General features: G+C 41.7%; 1 long non-coding RNA gene across 1 annotated transcript; it reads right to left on the minus strand.

Annotated features, from left to right (window-relative positions):
* Window positions 1-4,785: 4,785 nt before the first annotated feature.
* Window positions 4,786-6,631, minus strand: LOC142764913 (uncharacterized). The gene is made up of 3 exons (XR_012883958.1): window positions 6,564-6,631; window positions 6,102-6,135; window positions 4,786-4,848 (listed from the first exon to the last, which is right to left on the minus strand). It is a non-coding gene; the product is annotated as an uncharacterized LOC142764913 (long non-coding RNA).
* Between the last annotated feature and the right edge of the window lie 10,455 nt (window positions 6,632-17,086).

Here is a 17,086-nt window from a genome sequence, read left to right on the forward strand (position 1 = left end):
TAGAATGGGAACAGTTAGGGATAAGAGTCAATGGAGAATACCTTAGTAACCTGCGCTTCGCCGATGACATTGCATTGCTGAGTAACTCGGGGGACGAATTGCAACTCATGATTACGGAGTTAGACAAGGAGAGCAGAAAGGCGGGTGTTAAAATTAATCTGCAGAAAACGGAAGTAATGTACAACAACCTCGGCAAGGAGCAGCGCTTCGAGATAGGTAATAGTGCACTTCAAGTTGTAAAAGACTATGTCTACTTAGGGCAGGTAATAACCGCAGAGCCGAACCACGAGATTGAAGTAACTAGAAGAATAAGAATGGGGTGGAGCACATTCGGCAAGCACTCTCAAATTATGTCAGGTAGATTGCCACTATCCCTCAAGAGGAAGGTATATAACAACTGTATCTTGCCAGTACTTAGCTACGGAGCAGAAACCTGGAGACTTACAAAGAGGGTTCAGCTTAAATTGTGGACGACGCAGCGAGCAATGGAAAGAAAAATGGTAGGTGTAACCTTAAGAGACAAGAAGAGAGCAGAGTGGATTAGGGCACAAACGGGGGTTAAGGATATCATAGCTGAAATCAAGAAGAAGAAATGGACATGGGCAGGGCATGTAGCGCGTAGACAGGATAACCGCTGGTCATGAAGGGTAACTGACTGGATTCCCAGAGAAGGCAAGCGGGTTAGGGGGAGACAGAAGGTTAGGTGGGCAGACGAGATTAAGAAGTTTGCGGGTATAAAATGGCAGCAGCAAGCACAGGACCGGGTTAACTGGCGGAACATGGGAGAGGCCTTTGTCCTGCAGTGGACGTAGTCAGGCTGATGATGATGATGATGATGATGATGATAATGATGATGATGATGATGATGACTGTATATACTACTTTTATTGTACAGTGACTCTAAGTTTAACCACGCGAAAATTGATTTTTGAACTATGCACTTGTGCTATTCTCCATAGTAACATCCGGTGTTTTTTTTTATCTATCAAAAAGAAACGAACAAGCAGCATTTTTCTGCATCTCCTAATGCCCGGAGGGTTCTTTATTTATTGCAACTAGAACGAGTGATTAGTTGTAGGTGGTTCGTCTGACGTCATCAGTATCGTTTGGAGAATGTTCTACTGCGGCGCATGGGTTCTTGAGCATTTACCTTAATTTTCCAGTAAGTATAGAGCACTGATGTCTGTAATATAGTCGTTTTAGAATTGTTTATACATTGAGCTTTCACTCTGAAGAAAATTGTTATTTGACTTTAGTGTCCCTTTCACGAAGCAGAATAGAGTGCCGTAAACAGTTAAGGATTGATTCTGTGCTTGCTGCCTTCCTCAATAGATTGTTGTTTTGCTGTCTACTAATGGTTTTTTAACAGCTGTACAGCTATTCAGTTACTTCATACCAGAACAGCTGCAAGGTCATTAAAAGCAATGCTGCACTGAAATGGCAATTCTGGAAACAAAAAGTAAAATTGTTGTCAAGGTGTACCTTATTGCCTCATCGTCTCCGATATTTGACTCCTGCGAGTCAAATATCACAGACAATAAAACAATAAGAGCATGGAAAATAGTTCGTGATGTTCCAGTTAGATTGAATGTGCCTTCATGTAACTTGAATACACTGAAGCTCCTACGCATTAACGTAACGACATGAACGAAGTGATATCTGCAGGTCCCTCTTGTGCCTCTAAGTTCCCCAACATGATACCCCAATAAACACCACTGAAAACTGAAGTCAAGTTGCGCAATACTGCATTGTTTCGCTTGCAAAGAGTCACAGCATTCCCAAAGCAAACATACAGAGGTCACAATTCACGTCAAAGAATACGTACATTGCTCCTGGTGTTTGGTAGACACTGCTCGCAGCCCTTGATCTCTTATGCGTCGATAAAGGCCTGCGATAAAGTTAATAATAACACTAGTTTCCGCGCGGCCGTGATGTAGTGAACTCATACAGCACGCCCTTGGTCTGCCGTTCTCACGTTTTGAACGGACAATTCGGCTGCGAAATATTATCGAGAAATTCATGTGATGGTGCGTTCAGTGATCTTTAACGCAACAGAATAGCGTGCAGTAGGCATTTCACGATTTATTTTGTGCTTGCTGGCTCCTTCAAATAGAATATCGTTTCGTTGTCTGTTGATGGTTACTTTTGACAGCTATTCTGTTACATTGTGATAGAAGAGCTGCATGGCCATCGAAAGCACTGAAACAGCAATTCTGGAAACAAAAAGTGAAATTGTTGCGAGGCTGCACCTCATTGTCTTATCGTCTCTGATATTTCATAGCTATTTGAATCACAAAGGCTTGAAAAATCATTCGCGGTGTACCAGTCAGATTAAATGTGCCCTATAAACCTGTATACACTGAAATTCCTACGTATCAACGTCTTCTACGTGAACGAAGTGATGTCTGCTGGTTACTCTGAGGCCCCTCAGTTCCCCAACATGATACCTCGATAAACACCGGTGACGTTGCCCCTGCACGTACATTTTCTTAACCGTAGTAGCAATCATAGTCGTTGTTTGAGAGCTCTACATGTGCTCTGCTTCGAGGCACCGTTCTTAGTTGGCGTTAGCATCTCCATATCGAAAGTATAGAACATGTACGCAGGAGACATAGCTGGTAGTTAGCGTCATTGTATAATCATCATTCCATTTCTAACAAATCAATCAATATCCCTGATCACTCAGCGCTTAAAACAGTAGTACGCAGAGAGCGAGACTTCATTAGTGGCTTCTCTCAACAACTCAATTGCAAGACAAGCAGAATTCTGTCACAGCATCAACATTTTAGGAAATCTCAATTGAGCACAAACCAAGCAAGGTACGTACAAAGTACCAGCAATGCTTTAATGGTTAAAATATGCGTAGCTTCATCGGGTCAGATAGTGCCGTCAATGTGACATATATAGGTGATAAGTAGTCAGCATGAAGAGAAGTTCGCTTTAGAATTTGTATGTAGATTTGTCTCAACAATTATTATTGCGCGACAGCCTCCAGGATGATGCACATTTGGTGCCATCTTTGAAGTCTTGATTTCGCAAGTGCTTCTGTAGACTTTCAAGGTGCACATAAAAAACTTTGTGGCAAGCAAGAAGACACTAAAAAGCTTACTTGGGGGATGGAGGTCCATAAGGAGGAGCTAAAAGAAAACAGAACAAGAGAAACCCGAACATTTTTAACATCACTTCATGGGGCGGTGGTCTGGTTGGCTACGCATGGGTGTACAAGTTACATTTTTACTATTCGAAAGAACAACTACAGCACCATTTAGTCGATGTCACATGTAAACTTCAGAGCGCCTTGAACGAACTTTTAACGTCATAAACTTTGCGTCCTAAAAGTCTCGCTCAATGAAGTAATGCACTCAAATTGATTACTGAAGTGAAACACTATCGAAATGAAAAATAGATGAAATAAATAAACACCAGAAGACATCAACAGATTAGCGGATATCATGGCAACCACGTGCTGGAAGTTCAAGAAGGCGTTGCCACACTAATATCGGCATTCATTCTCTTATTGCTCTCATAATTCCGATTGCACGCAATTAAACTTGCTTCAGAAGATGTGTAATCAAGGTCCTTACTGAATCGCTTCAGGTCGTGACATGATCAATGTTGTCAACTGTAATGTAGCAAGGTACCACAAGCCACTTTCGCACGCATCGTCAAACTTGTTACTGAAAAATGGGGAATCGAGTATTTTCACTTGTTGCACTTCAAGAATGATCCGAGGCACGTGGCATTCTTAAATATGAAGAAAGGAACATATCTTGATGTAGACAAAAGATTTGGAGACAATTTAGGAAACACCCGGTGTGAACTGTATCAATTGTGTAAGTTGGCGTAGTTTCAACTTCGGATTACATGTATAATATCAATTTTATTTATTAATTTACAAGTACTGCAGGCCCTTTCCGGGCCCAAGCAGGAGTGGATACATAACTGTGTGTGAGAATAAAAGAAATCAATAAAGTTACAAAACTTACGAGAACTTGCAACATGAATGAGGAATGTAATAAATATATAGTATTACAAGAGTACTATTCTCAGCACCAATGAGGAACATAAGATATAGCAGCATTTGAAAAATCAAGAGGGAAATTATTGAGGAGATGGGCGAACGATTCTGTCGTGTCAGCATTAAACACTTCTCCCGCCAACTTCTTGCATAATGAAAAAGAATGAGGAAAAAATGAATAGTACATATTATATATGAATGTATATATATACATCCTATATGACTAAGATATGAATGTATATTATTATTATTGTTATTATTATTATTATTATTATTATTATTATTATTATTACTATTATTATTATCAATATTATTATTATTATTATTATTATTATTATTATTATTATTATTATTATTATTATTATTATTATTATTATTATTATTATTATTATTATTATTATTATTATTATTATTATTATTATTATTATTATTATTATTATTATTATTATTATTATTTCTACATATGTACACATTGTTATGCAAGACGCAATACGCTTTTCTTATTCGCATTTCCAGCAGCACCACATTTTTATCTGGTTACGAAAATAAAGATGCGTAGCCGAAATATTTGTGCATTTCATGCATCTTCCACTGAAGATACGTGGTCTTACCATTCTCACGTGGTGGTTTATCGTCTGTCAAAAAAGACAAGTACAGAAAACTTTCTATTGTAGCGAGAACGCGAATGGGTTGTGTTAATAAAACAGGGGGTTTGTTAAATTTCAAGTTTAAAAGTTTTTAAGTTGGATTTATTTGTTCTCACTTACAAATTGTATGGGAGTGCCACTCGACCGGTTCGGCCTCCGTCCCCCCTCGCCACGCAGATGTTTCTGAAAGCAATGCAGAATGAGATCTCAGTGTGCAGGACTGACTAGCACGTATGGCCCATTTAAATGAAAAATAAAACAGCCAGTGCAAAAGCAATTCGTACTGCTCACCAGTGGATACTTCAAATCACTGATTCAAATGCATCTCGCTTTTCAATTAATATGAAGCACAAAATGCTCGCTGAGGTACATTTAGTTGCACCTAAAGAGCTCCTCAACACCCCGAGTTCGAAGCCGAAGAAGTGGTTTGTTTGTCGTCCCCGCCAACCTAGCTACTGGCGATATCTCTTCCTCGCAAATTATTTTTTAGAAGCACAAAGGCAGTCAGAATTTCCTATGGCACTATGCTATGTGTGCCTAGGGCAGCGCGGCATGGGACCTTTGGACCCCCCCCCCCCTTCTTTCTGTACATAAAGTATGGACCTTATCAGGCTTCGCGCTTAAATGTGCAGATGAAGACAGAAAAACAGTGAGCCACGCACGATAGTCAAGCAAGACAAAGAAAAGCAAGTGGACGACCACATAGCGAGAGATTCTAGGCGACAATTCACAGTTGGTGTTTCGCGTATATAGACGAATCAAGAGTACGCACCGAAACGATGTCAAGTGAAACACTGCTCTTGTGTTAGGAAGTGCGCCAGAAGGACGAGAAATGCCAGGGCAGAACATTGCGCTTGTTTCCTTTATTTTTTGTATTTTCGGAGGCTAGTGAAGGGTGCTAGCGAAGAATCATTTAAAAAAGAGTTATACTAGGAAGCCACTTGCTTCAGCGCTATTCCTCCTGTCTCTGTCTCTCTGAACAGACGGGTAGTTACGTTGGATTAATTTTCTGTGACTTAAGACTTCGTTTATGATAACAACCTCGTCCACAGAGGGGTTTGGAACGAGATGAACCAGGCCGTTCATGAAAATAAAAACAATGCCGACCGCTTTTGCTCAGGGCTTGGTTCATGTCCAAAGCTGTTCTAATTGATTGATTGATATGTGGGGTTTAACGTCCCAAAACCACTGTATGATTATAAGAGACGCCGTAGTGGAGGGCTACGGAATTTTAGACCACCTGGGGTTCTTGAACGTGCACCCAAATCTGAGCACACGGGCCTACAACATTTCCGCCTCCATCGGGAATGCAGCCGCCGCAGCCGGGATTCGAACCCGCGCTCTGCGGGTCAGCAGCCGAGTACCTTAGCCACTAGACCACCGCGGCGGGGCTCCAAAGCTGATCTATTCGTAACAGATATGATCTCGACCGTTACCTATGGCATACATGTAGTCAGTCCGCTGGTGTTCCTGCAAAAAAAAAAAGAGCGGATAAATGAGCGCTACGTCACGTTTTGTGCCCTGCATAGCTTAAAGACAGCAAGTTTCCATCTTTTCTTCCCACCTTATCTTTCTCAAACTAGATTGAGGTTATGCGACACACAACTGAGGAGTGCGAACGGTCCGTATATGCCGCTACAAATGCACACTCCTGCAACACTTATTCCTATTTTGGTGGTTATCGTGATAGTATGTTCCGCCACCTCTACAGGGCTTGACACGTTTCACTGAATGCAAGCCTTTACTGGAGCCTGTAACCGTATTGCTGGCTGTCAGTGGGTCAGCAGGTAATTCGGACATTGACACGGTTTAACAGGCTCCAAACAGTCAAGAACTTTGTCGTACCCCATCACCGGTGACTTCTTGTTAACACTAGAATGCGGCGCGATATAACTTACCTCTCAGCACCTGAAATATTCCAAGAGCCGTCGTAGACGCAGCCGCTGCCGGTGAGAAGGTTTTCTTCTTCTCGACCACTTGTTGTTGATACCCACTACAATGACGGGACAATGTTGTTTTCATTATGGAAAGCCAATTATGTGCTAATAAAATTTCACACGTGTATATCACCAGATTATTGAATAATTAGTTCGTTCCTTTCTTAGTACTGTTTACATATGGCAGCCACTTACGAAGTGCTCGCATAATGTCCCCCTCGAGGAGTTTCAAAAATGTGGCCTTAGTGTTTCAAGGCGCCACATTGTCATCTTCATCTGAAAACTAGTAATAAAATCATATTCCTCATCCAGCGTACTTCAATTAGCAGCCCCAGAATAGTTTGCTTTGGTTTCTGGAAATTCCGCTCTTCCACAATCCGCTGTGTCTGCGCTGCGCTCTTCACGCAGGCGTGGCGTTTGTTTCTTCAGTGCTGCGCTATGCATTTCATTGCAACATAGAGGTAAAGATGCTGCAGTGGCTTCACGTTGCTATTGCCGACTCTTAGCTGGCGAGTGCGCAAACATTCTTTTAGGAGAAAGAAGTTGTTCACAGACGCGTAGAGGACTTTGGTCATAAAGCCCAAAAAGCCACACGTGAAATCACTGCCGTTGTGTAATTGTCGCCGGGATATCTGTCTTGCTGTAGAAATACTCCTAGTCGAAAGAAGGCTGTTTTGATTGCAAATCCCTCAATTAGTAAACTTGAATTTATTCCAACTTTTTTTATAATTCATCAGATTTACAAGAAATAAGTGATCCGCTCTATCTAAGGACTCGTTTCTTAGTCAATCCCCAAGAGTAGGTATGAGCTATGCATTTAAGCCATCATCTACGTCATCATTTTTTTTTGTGTGTGTGTGCGAAACGCCGTTCAGGCTTTCGCTGCAGCCATAAGCATTTTACGCAATCGTTGATGGCCCCACCGCCGTGGTCTAGTGGCTAAGGTACACGGCTGCTGACCCGCAGGTCGCGGGATCGAATCCCGGCTGCGGCGGCTGGATTTTCGATGGAGGCGGAAATGTTGTAGGCCCGTGTGCTCAGATTTGGGTGCACGTTAAAGAACCTCTGGTGGTCAAAATTTCCGGAGCCCTCCTCTACGGCGTCTCTCATAATCATATGGTGGTTTTGGGGCGCTAAACCCCACATATCAATCACTCATCGCAATCATTGATAGTGCTCCTGATAAAAGCCTCTGTGTCTCAGCAAAGCAGCAGATGTGTTTTTTTGCTAAGAAAGTCGAAGCGGGTTTGATTATAAACCAGGCTGACCGTATTTCGATGAAGGCGTTAGGCAAAAAGCGCGCATGTCGTTAGATTAGGTTGTACGGTGGTGACAAACAAAATCGGTGTCTTTTACTATGGCGCACCTGATGTAATTCTGGCTCATAATACTCGAATATTTTTAAAAAGCTTGTTATTTAGCTGTGCATGCACTCTGATGGGGTAAAGAAAGCCCCTTTGGTTTTTTTTTTCATTGTGCACAGAAAACATTGTTGGTTTTCCCTTTCTATATTATCGCAAATCAACTATGCATCTTTACTCAGTTTCTATGCCTCCGAACAGGTGTGGTACATTCGCCAACTCAAAAAGGTGGCATTGACCGCGTGAATTCAATGAAATATATTTACCTTTAGGGCACGATAAATTGCGCGATGCCATTATACGTAAAATATTCAGAAGGGACCCTCTAGGCGAAGCTCCAAGTCTGTTTTGACGACGTCCTCGACAACCATACCAGTGTGACAGCTTGTCTTTCACACCTTTTGTAAGTGGCCGCCATAGCTAAAAGTATCAGCTGAAACAACTAGACGCAAAAAAAAATTCTCGCTGCTGATTTGCAAGATGTGTTAATGAAAGTTGACTTCCGCGACATTTTTTTCTTCCTTCAGCGAAGTAGTCTACTGCCGCACATGTCGTCACCGATTCCCCGTGGTGGGTTGACCCATTATTCCGGGAATATTCATCATAATTGTCATCGCAGTCACTCGTCACTGTAGTGGGCATAAACCAGAACTGGTCAAGAAGAAGAAAAGCTTTGCAATTGCACCTGTCGCTTCGACTGTGGCTCTTTGGTATTCTGAAGCACTGAGCACAGTAAGCTCTCTTCTCTGCATTCCAATCGAAACAATAGCTATAAGTGATCGTCCAGTTAACACATTAGAAGTCACGGTTTGTAGTAGCACGTTAAACGATGTCATTTTCGAGATGTCTAAAGACACTCGCCATCCAGCTTGAGTTTCTAGTGCAGGCTTGCTTAAAGGTTCAGCATTCGCTAAGCGATTACACATTTTGGCTAGATAGTTGTTGGGATACAGATCGTTGTTGCAGGAGTGTGAAATACGAAGATCATGCAATGGGTCTTTGGATTCCATGACCCTGGTGAGAAACTACCACATTCTTGTTCCAGAACGATAGCATGGGAGCAGTATTTTTCATGCTATTTTGCTTGGGCAATTTTCATCATGGTAAGTGGAATGATAAGTCATGTTGCACTTTTTTTGTTTGGTTTTTCTTGCAGGTACGACAGCGGGCAGCATGAGTGCTCAAGGTAACAATCTAAATCAAATCGAATCAGAGATGAACAATATCGTACGTAGAACCGATCGATGTTCATATTTTTTTATGTTGGTACAATTCTTGGTGCACTGGTTACCTAAAGCACTTTGTTAGTGAAAAAAGAAGTTAAGGAGTGCATTAATAATAATAAACAAAGCGCGCCTGTTTAGTTTACCTTTTCCCAACCCACCATAGCACAAGGAGAATACCATAGAGGCAGTGACATTAGTTATTGTTCTCCACCTGTGATTATTGAGCTCACCTAAATATGCATGGAGCAGTGTTCTTGTGCCCATATTTTAACTTCAAGAGCGCACGAACCGGCGACTTCAGGTACATTCTGAATGGAATACTGACCACGTCCAAGTCTGAGTCGTTTATGTAACTTCGTTTTTATAGGGTTCTGTCTAGTTACAAGAATGTGTTCTCTTTCACAATATAACTTACATTCACCGAGATAAAAAGGTCAATGAGGTGGTAGTGGTTCGTTTAGGTCATTCTTGAAGATACTCAAGACAAAAAATTTCTTAAGATGACTGGAAGGTCAAATACATCTTGATCATCTTCTCCTTCAGCACATCACCCCCTCACCCCCTGCCCCTCCTCTCCGCTTTGCCTGAAAGGTTTCTGCACGTTGCTGGTTGTCTGTTCATAAAAAATATAATTAGCGCCCAAATACACGGCACATTCACACATGTACACACGCACACAGCCAGACACCGAACACGTACAGTGATCATTTCCATCTGTTTCTCCTGTACATGTTTGGTGCCTCGGTGTGTGTGAATTGGATAAGCTTTGAGTAGTTGACGGAGCCATGTGATGGCGTCATTCTGCTACATCATGGCGGCGTTACGATAATGTAAAAAGAGAACGTTGGCGACCTGTGACGTCCTGCTGGCTTTACATAGTTACGTCATAACGTCGCACTGACTTTTTGCATCGGGCAATATTCAGTGCGAACACCCAACAAGGGCGAGAAGGGAGGACCCCCACAACGTGCACTAACTTTTAACAGTGTGTTAATGTTTTTGTTGGAAGTGAGCACACGCGTTGTGTCCTCCTTTTTCGTCTTTGCGTGACTTTGCGCTAAGTCTCACAAACAAGGCCGAATTCGTCCTCGTTCGGCCGAATTCGTTCTGCATCACTGGGGTCGCCAATGCTTCTGACAGTCACTTTTCAACTTGGATGAGGCATCTCAAACTTCCGCCTTGCAAAAGAGCCATGTTCTTCTAGTGTGAGTTTCAAAATGACCAATACATTGGGGGGGGGGGGGGGGGGCGGGGATAACAGGACAGAGACAAGAATGTGATTCTTGGTTCTATAGAACTGCCTCAGTACGAGATTTTCGTCTCGTCCTAACTGTCTTTGTGCTCATGCTCTTGTGTTCCACTGAAGTCATAAGTAATACCCACCCCCATTGTTCGTGCACGCTAACAATTGTGTTCTTTTTTTTACAGGAACTTCGTCCTGGCGAGCGATGAATGAGGCTGAAATGATCGCTTGGCACTCGCACATGTCGTGTAAGCGAGAACAGCAATTAAGACGTCTCATCCCACTCCTTCGCTTACTGGGCCGTTTTCGTGCTCGAATCAGCGTTTGAAACGCTGTTACACGTTTTTGCGAGAGTATAAAAGAATGGAATACTAAATGTGTGTGTGTGTGTGTGTGTGTGCGTGTGTGTGTGTGCGTGTACGTGTGCGTGTGCGTGTGCGTGTGCGTGTGTGTGTGTGTGTGTTAATTATGCCATGCATTTTACAGTTTTTTTTGAAATCCTACAAGTTTAAATTATTCCCTGTAATACCTAATGATTTCAACTCTTTTCTTCAATAAGTGAATTAGTTTAACAAGTAAGACGCCGTCCGTTTCATTACCTATCCCCCCGTGTGGGTCGCGCTAAGCTGTTGCGGAACCAACCAACCAACATTCACAATGTCTTGCCCGTTTTTTTTTTTTTTCGACTCTTTCCCGCAGATGACACAGCACCGTCAGGGGTTGGTAAGGCAAACGCTGCAATCACAAGATTCTGCCATGTGAAAATATTCTGGCCACACGTTTTCGCTTTGCAAGTGAAAGAAAAATTTGGCGCTAAGGCATATAGCCGAGTTTCGAAAAACATACTTAACTTCTAAAAAATATTTACATTATAAGACTCTTCGTGCGTAATCTCTTGTGTAAGGAGTACAGCCACGTCCTCTCTTACGTGTTACGAGAGAGGCAACGAACCAAGAACATAAGGCTCACGATTCAATAATGTCACAAAGGGAATTTCAAGTTTGTTATTGAAGTTACTGTAGTTCGTGCGAACGATAAGTAGATTATGGTTATCAGGCGCAGGAAACCTAAAAATAATATAATTTGAAACTTTTTTCATGACAGCACAACTTATACCTAAACACTACAAAGAAACTTATGCAACACAACTGAATGCTTCAGCTGTAAGAGGTGATGAAGGCGATGTATCAGTAACACTTATTGTTGAGCTGGTTGAGATGTATAATTGAATTGGTTGTTAGTTTGAAGGTACATTGAATTGAATAGTTTCAATGCACATTAACGACATCTAAGATTCTTTGTTAGTAAGTATAAACTAATTTGTAATTATGTTTTTTTCAAGGGGCTGTCGCTCAACCATCATCCCCAAAGTGAGCCGCCAATCTTTTTTGAGGCCTTTCTGCTTTACGCTATGACGTTCTCTACGTCCCCATAGACAAATATGTACTAACTTTCTCAATGTTCGCAAGTACTAGCTTAGAATTACCCCACCATCGATGCGCCAGTATGGAGGTGCCCATGCTATAAAAATGATACTTTGAAACCTGTACGCATATTTGCGTGCGGAATTCTTAACATTCATTGTGTAGCCTTTAATGCTGCAAAGCATTTGCTTTCTTGCCTGGCAAGCTTGCTAATAAGTATTCACGAAAATATTTGCTGGTTTTTCGTGTATTACCTGATTTTTTACCATGTTGGAATTCGTAAGGTATACATTCTATGATCGAAGGCTGTTCGCATTGCTAGGAAGCTAACAAGTGGAAGAATGAACTGATGTCGGCTGGTTTGTTTTTGTTTTTGTTTTGTTTTTTGCGGGAGCATGTTGTTCATTGTTCAGCATTATCTCACGTATCGAATCGTCATCACAGATGTTTATTGACTTCAATTCATACAACAGAGGGAATGGTTGTTGACCAACCTGAAAGTATTATTTCCGACCTTCATATTCATTGCTTTTGAGACTGCGATAGCGAGGCCTTCAGGGAGATGTGCGTTGCAAGAGGGGTGAATAATCTCACTGACAGAGATAGCTGCTGCAGTTACAATAAAAAAACTTTAGAAAAACCACCTGAAATCTTTCCCGGGGATTGCATACTGCCGAAACGATAGGTACAGGAGGGTCGCTTCCTTCGCACGTGTCGCTTCGTTCACATCGAAGACGCATATTCGAAGGTGTTTCAGGGAGTGTAAAATCCAATAAGCCATGTTTATTTGCCTCAAATCTCACGAATAATTTCTCAGGCTCTTCCTACTGTAATAAATTTCTTTCCAAACGTCGGGGAAAGGCAATAGGTTGAGCCTGTATTTGACAGTAGATTTGCAAATTGTCTGCTCTGTTTCAATTTGAGTTATTTAGTGCTTTCAAAAGGATGGCGAAGCTGTGATGAATATGTTAATTATTACTTTAGTGTAAAAATGTCATCACCATCATCACTTTTTTCTCACTTCATGAATTTTCCCTCTAGTCACGCGACATGCATGGTTACTACTACTACTACTACTACTACTACTACTACTACTACTACTACTACTACTATCACTACTACTACTACTACTACTACTACTATCACTACTACTACTACTACTACTACTACTACTACTACTACTACTACTACTATAAAAGCGATTATCTTTCATAGGAAACTTGCACAAAGAAATTTTAACCTTTCTATTTATCTGGCACTGTAAATGAGTAAGCCACTCGGCCAATGTTTAAGCACTTGCTCAGTGCCCAGCCATCTTGGACTGGGGGCGGCGTTCGTATTTGTGAGCATTCTCGAACAAAACGCAAATATTAGGCATATTTGATGCACGACTTCCGTATCTAGGTATTAGGTCGTGTGTTACTTTACTAGAAAATACACAGACATGTAATTCTCAACAGCTTAGTGTTTCTTATGCTGCGCATGAAATTCGACGCTACGCACGAAAAAGTGCTCTTCTGACGATATTACGCTGCCACCTGGCAGTGACCCTGGGTTCTGCACAAGCTCATGATACCCGATGGCACTGCCAGATGGCGTTCATATCCCACGCAGTGCCTCCTCTTTTTATCAATGGGAATCAGATGAGGCCGGTTCAACATAGAGGAGGTGCTGTCTGAGGCTCGGCAAAACATATATGCGCGGCAGGCAGAAGAGTCTTTCGACGACATTTGCACCGAAGCATGCGGGTACGCGGCCAGTTTTTATCATTGAGGATGTAGATGCGGTCACTGACCAAGTCAAAAAGGAAACTCTCTCAGACATTTCGGCACTCGAACGGCTTCCTCGTCCCGTGAACAAAGAAGCCGAAGGTATCCCGAAACGTTTGTGTTTTATCACCTTGAGTTGGTCAGTGACCGCATCGACATCCTCATCATAATACCTGATCAGACGAACTTGGTCGAGCTCTTGAATATTACATTATTATTATTATTATTATTATTATTATTATTATTATTATTATTATTATTATTATTATTATTATTATTATTATTATTAAGTAAAATCAATGCTACGATGACGATGACGGCGGTAGAGACCGAAATGACAGTACAGGGTAGCCTAAAACGGACTCGCAGTATCACATGGCCAAATAAGAAACTGAAAGAACAGATTTTGCTGTTTATAGCCAAGTGAACGTCATTTTCTTCCTTTCAAAGGTCGGTGTCTGTGGGTTGGAATACTACCTAGGGAAAAAGTTTTTTTTTCTTTGGCCTGATTCAATTCGTTTTATTTTATGACTGAATTGTTACACCCTTATTAAAACAAATGCCTTTCCTACTGTTTGCGTTGTCTGAATGTTTTTTTTCTGTATTCACTTCTTTGAGTGAGCACTAGAAGATTACGTTCATTGAGAAATCATGTCTCTGCACCAAACCAGGAGCTCAGCATGTCTGAGTGGCTAGCGCAAGACGTGTCAAATGGTCTTCGCGATTTTACTACATCCGCAGTGCACGAATTTTCATATTTTTATAATGTTTGCAGGCCTTGGGTGTATAAAGGACCATCGCCGGGTAGCAGTGCCACCCCAACACCGGGCACAGTGTATGTGTTGTCTGTGTTACATCAGTATCAGTTATTTGTTTTAAATAAGAACGTTACGTTTTCAGAAGCGAAGTATCCAAGTATTGAGCAATTTTTTTCTAGGGTAGAGAATGATTTTGTTGTGGCCTAACGTTAGTTCTATTACAATGATCCACAGTCGTCTGATGTAATTGATGTAAGTACAATGGGATGATCCATAGTCGTCTGTGTATGATGTAACACTCGATGAGAATTACTTAGCGAAAGAAAAAAACACAGAGCACGGGTGTTATGTTTTCTTTGTGTTCGTTGCTGCCGACCATCCAAGCCAGCCGTGCGCGCACACGTTCGTGCACACTATTCTGTTAACAACGCTCATATCAGAGATATCGTCATGTTTCTCTTTCCCTAACCCCTTCACCCCTGCACTATATATGCTGCAGTGGTGCTATCAATAAACGTTGTTCCACCACTAGCTAGGGTGTCGTTCATGCTGCGGCTGCCTGTAGCAGTAGGTTACTACAGTGGGAAAGGGACAAGCGCTTGTCCTAACTATGTGCCTTTCTCGTGTACAATGTTTTTTTTTTTAGCAGTAAGCAAAGCTCGTCAATATGCGGTAACTAGGGCCTCAAGAAGTCCGCCTATTATCTAATACTTATAACCTCCCCTTATTACGGCCCATTGCAACCTCCTCTGGGCTGATAATAAATATTCCACAAGCCCGTGATTGGTGTTCTCTCTTTTATCAGAAAAGCCTATTACGCGCTTGTATGTTCACAAATGAGCGCATTCATTGATTTATTAATAACATTTTTTATCAAATTAATGGATGCATGTTTCAATTTATCCAAGTGTTAAATTACCTGTTATAATCTGTAACATTTTTTTGCAGGAGTCCATGGGAGCCCAACAAAACGCCGCTAGACAAGAATTTAGAGCAGACATGGCAAAGTGAGATGTACGTGGGATCACTGTTTCTATGCTTTCACCTTTCAAGAGAGTTATACGAATTTTGCTCATGCGATGTGTTGGAGTAGTGCACACCAAGTCTTTGGTGTGCCGATATTATTTCTGACGCGATTAGTTTTTTTCGGAGCTGCATGCTTCTCTGATATATTTACAATTATTCTAAACATCGCTCTCATAGTAGCTCATCAAAACTCGTCTTTGATATGTTTGTTCATGACACTCTTATATGCTGGCAAAAATGTAAGGTTTGCTGCTTTCGTAAGCAAGATTATTGCGCTGCCCAATAACTGTTATAACTGGTTCTGCGTGTTTTGCAGGAATGCATTGGTGGCCGCTGAAGTGCCGGTAGTGAGGAGGATCGAACAGCCTGAACCAAGGGGAACGTACGTGTTATCTGTGTTTCTATGTGTTTGACTTTAGCGAAATATGATGTGTTTACACCAGGGAAGTTAGGACCTGCTGTGCAACGTCACCCTCGACATACAAACTGCATTTTCTGACAACCATTCTTTTTCTCACGATCCACATTTTTTCCGATAAAACTACTGACATTTACAACAGTCATGCGTTAGTGGATAGCAACTGCCCGTTTTACATTTGCGTTTCTATTATGCATACTGTCATCATCATCAGTCTGACAACGCCCACTGCAGGGCAAAGGCATCTCCCATGTTACTTCAATCTACCCGGTCTTGTGCTCTCTGCTGTCACGTTGTGCCTGTGAACTACTTAATCTCATCTGTTTAAGTACGTTTCACTCTCCCTCTCACTCACTTGATTTGTGTTGGAATCCAGTCAGTTACCCTTAATCACCAGTGGTTATCCTTCCAACGAGCTACGTGTCTGGGCCTTGTACAGTTCTTCTTGTTGATTTCAACTATGGCATCCTAAATTCCTGTATGTTCCCGGACCCACTCTGCTATCTTCCCGTCTCTCAAGGTTGCTCCCATATTAATCCTTGCTTCGTCCTCAATTTGAAATTGAAATTGAAATTTATTTCGCAACAAAGAAATGTTACGAGGAGCGAAGGGAAAAGCTACGAGAACAGCTTAAGTAGCCCTGACTCCTTAATACACAACGTAGCACAAAAGACTTGTGGCTAAGGACAACCGAAATAAAAGTGTTTCGCAATGTGCATTTAAAAAAGGAAACAATGAAAGCATACAATAAAGGAATAAAAAATGTAGTCATCAGGTTGCATCAATATGTAAACACTAATCGCCACTGTTTTAGTGATATGCTAGATATGTCAATGTTATGTTCCCTAATTAAGCAGTTTAGAAATGTAGGCAGTAGAAAGTTTGACAATTGATTTCCGTACTTCATTCTACATTTTTATATGTGCCACACTTCAGGATGGCCCCGCCATGGTGGTCCAGTGACTAAGGTACTCGGCTGCTAACCCACAGGTCTAGGGTTCGAATCCCGGCTGCGGCTGCTGCATTTTCGATGGAGGCAAAAATGCTGTAGGCCCGTGTGCTCATATTTGGATGCACTTTAAAAACACAAGTGGTCGAAATTTATGGAGCACTCCACTACAGCGTCTTTCATAATCATCTGGTGGTTTTGGGATGTTAAACCCCCCATGTCAATCAGTCACTTCAGGATGACGTACATTATAAGCAGGAAAACCTTTCTCCAACCTAGCCATTCTAGCCATCATATCAATATTTTTCAA

The sequence above is a fragment of the Rhipicephalus microplus genome, chromosome 6, assembly GCF_043290135.1.
Source record: "Rhipicephalus microplus isolate Deutch F79 chromosome 6, USDA_Rmic, whole genome shotgun sequence".
NCBI classification, from domain to species: Eukaryota; Metazoa; Arthropoda; class Arachnida; order Ixodida; family Ixodidae; genus Rhipicephalus; species Rhipicephalus microplus.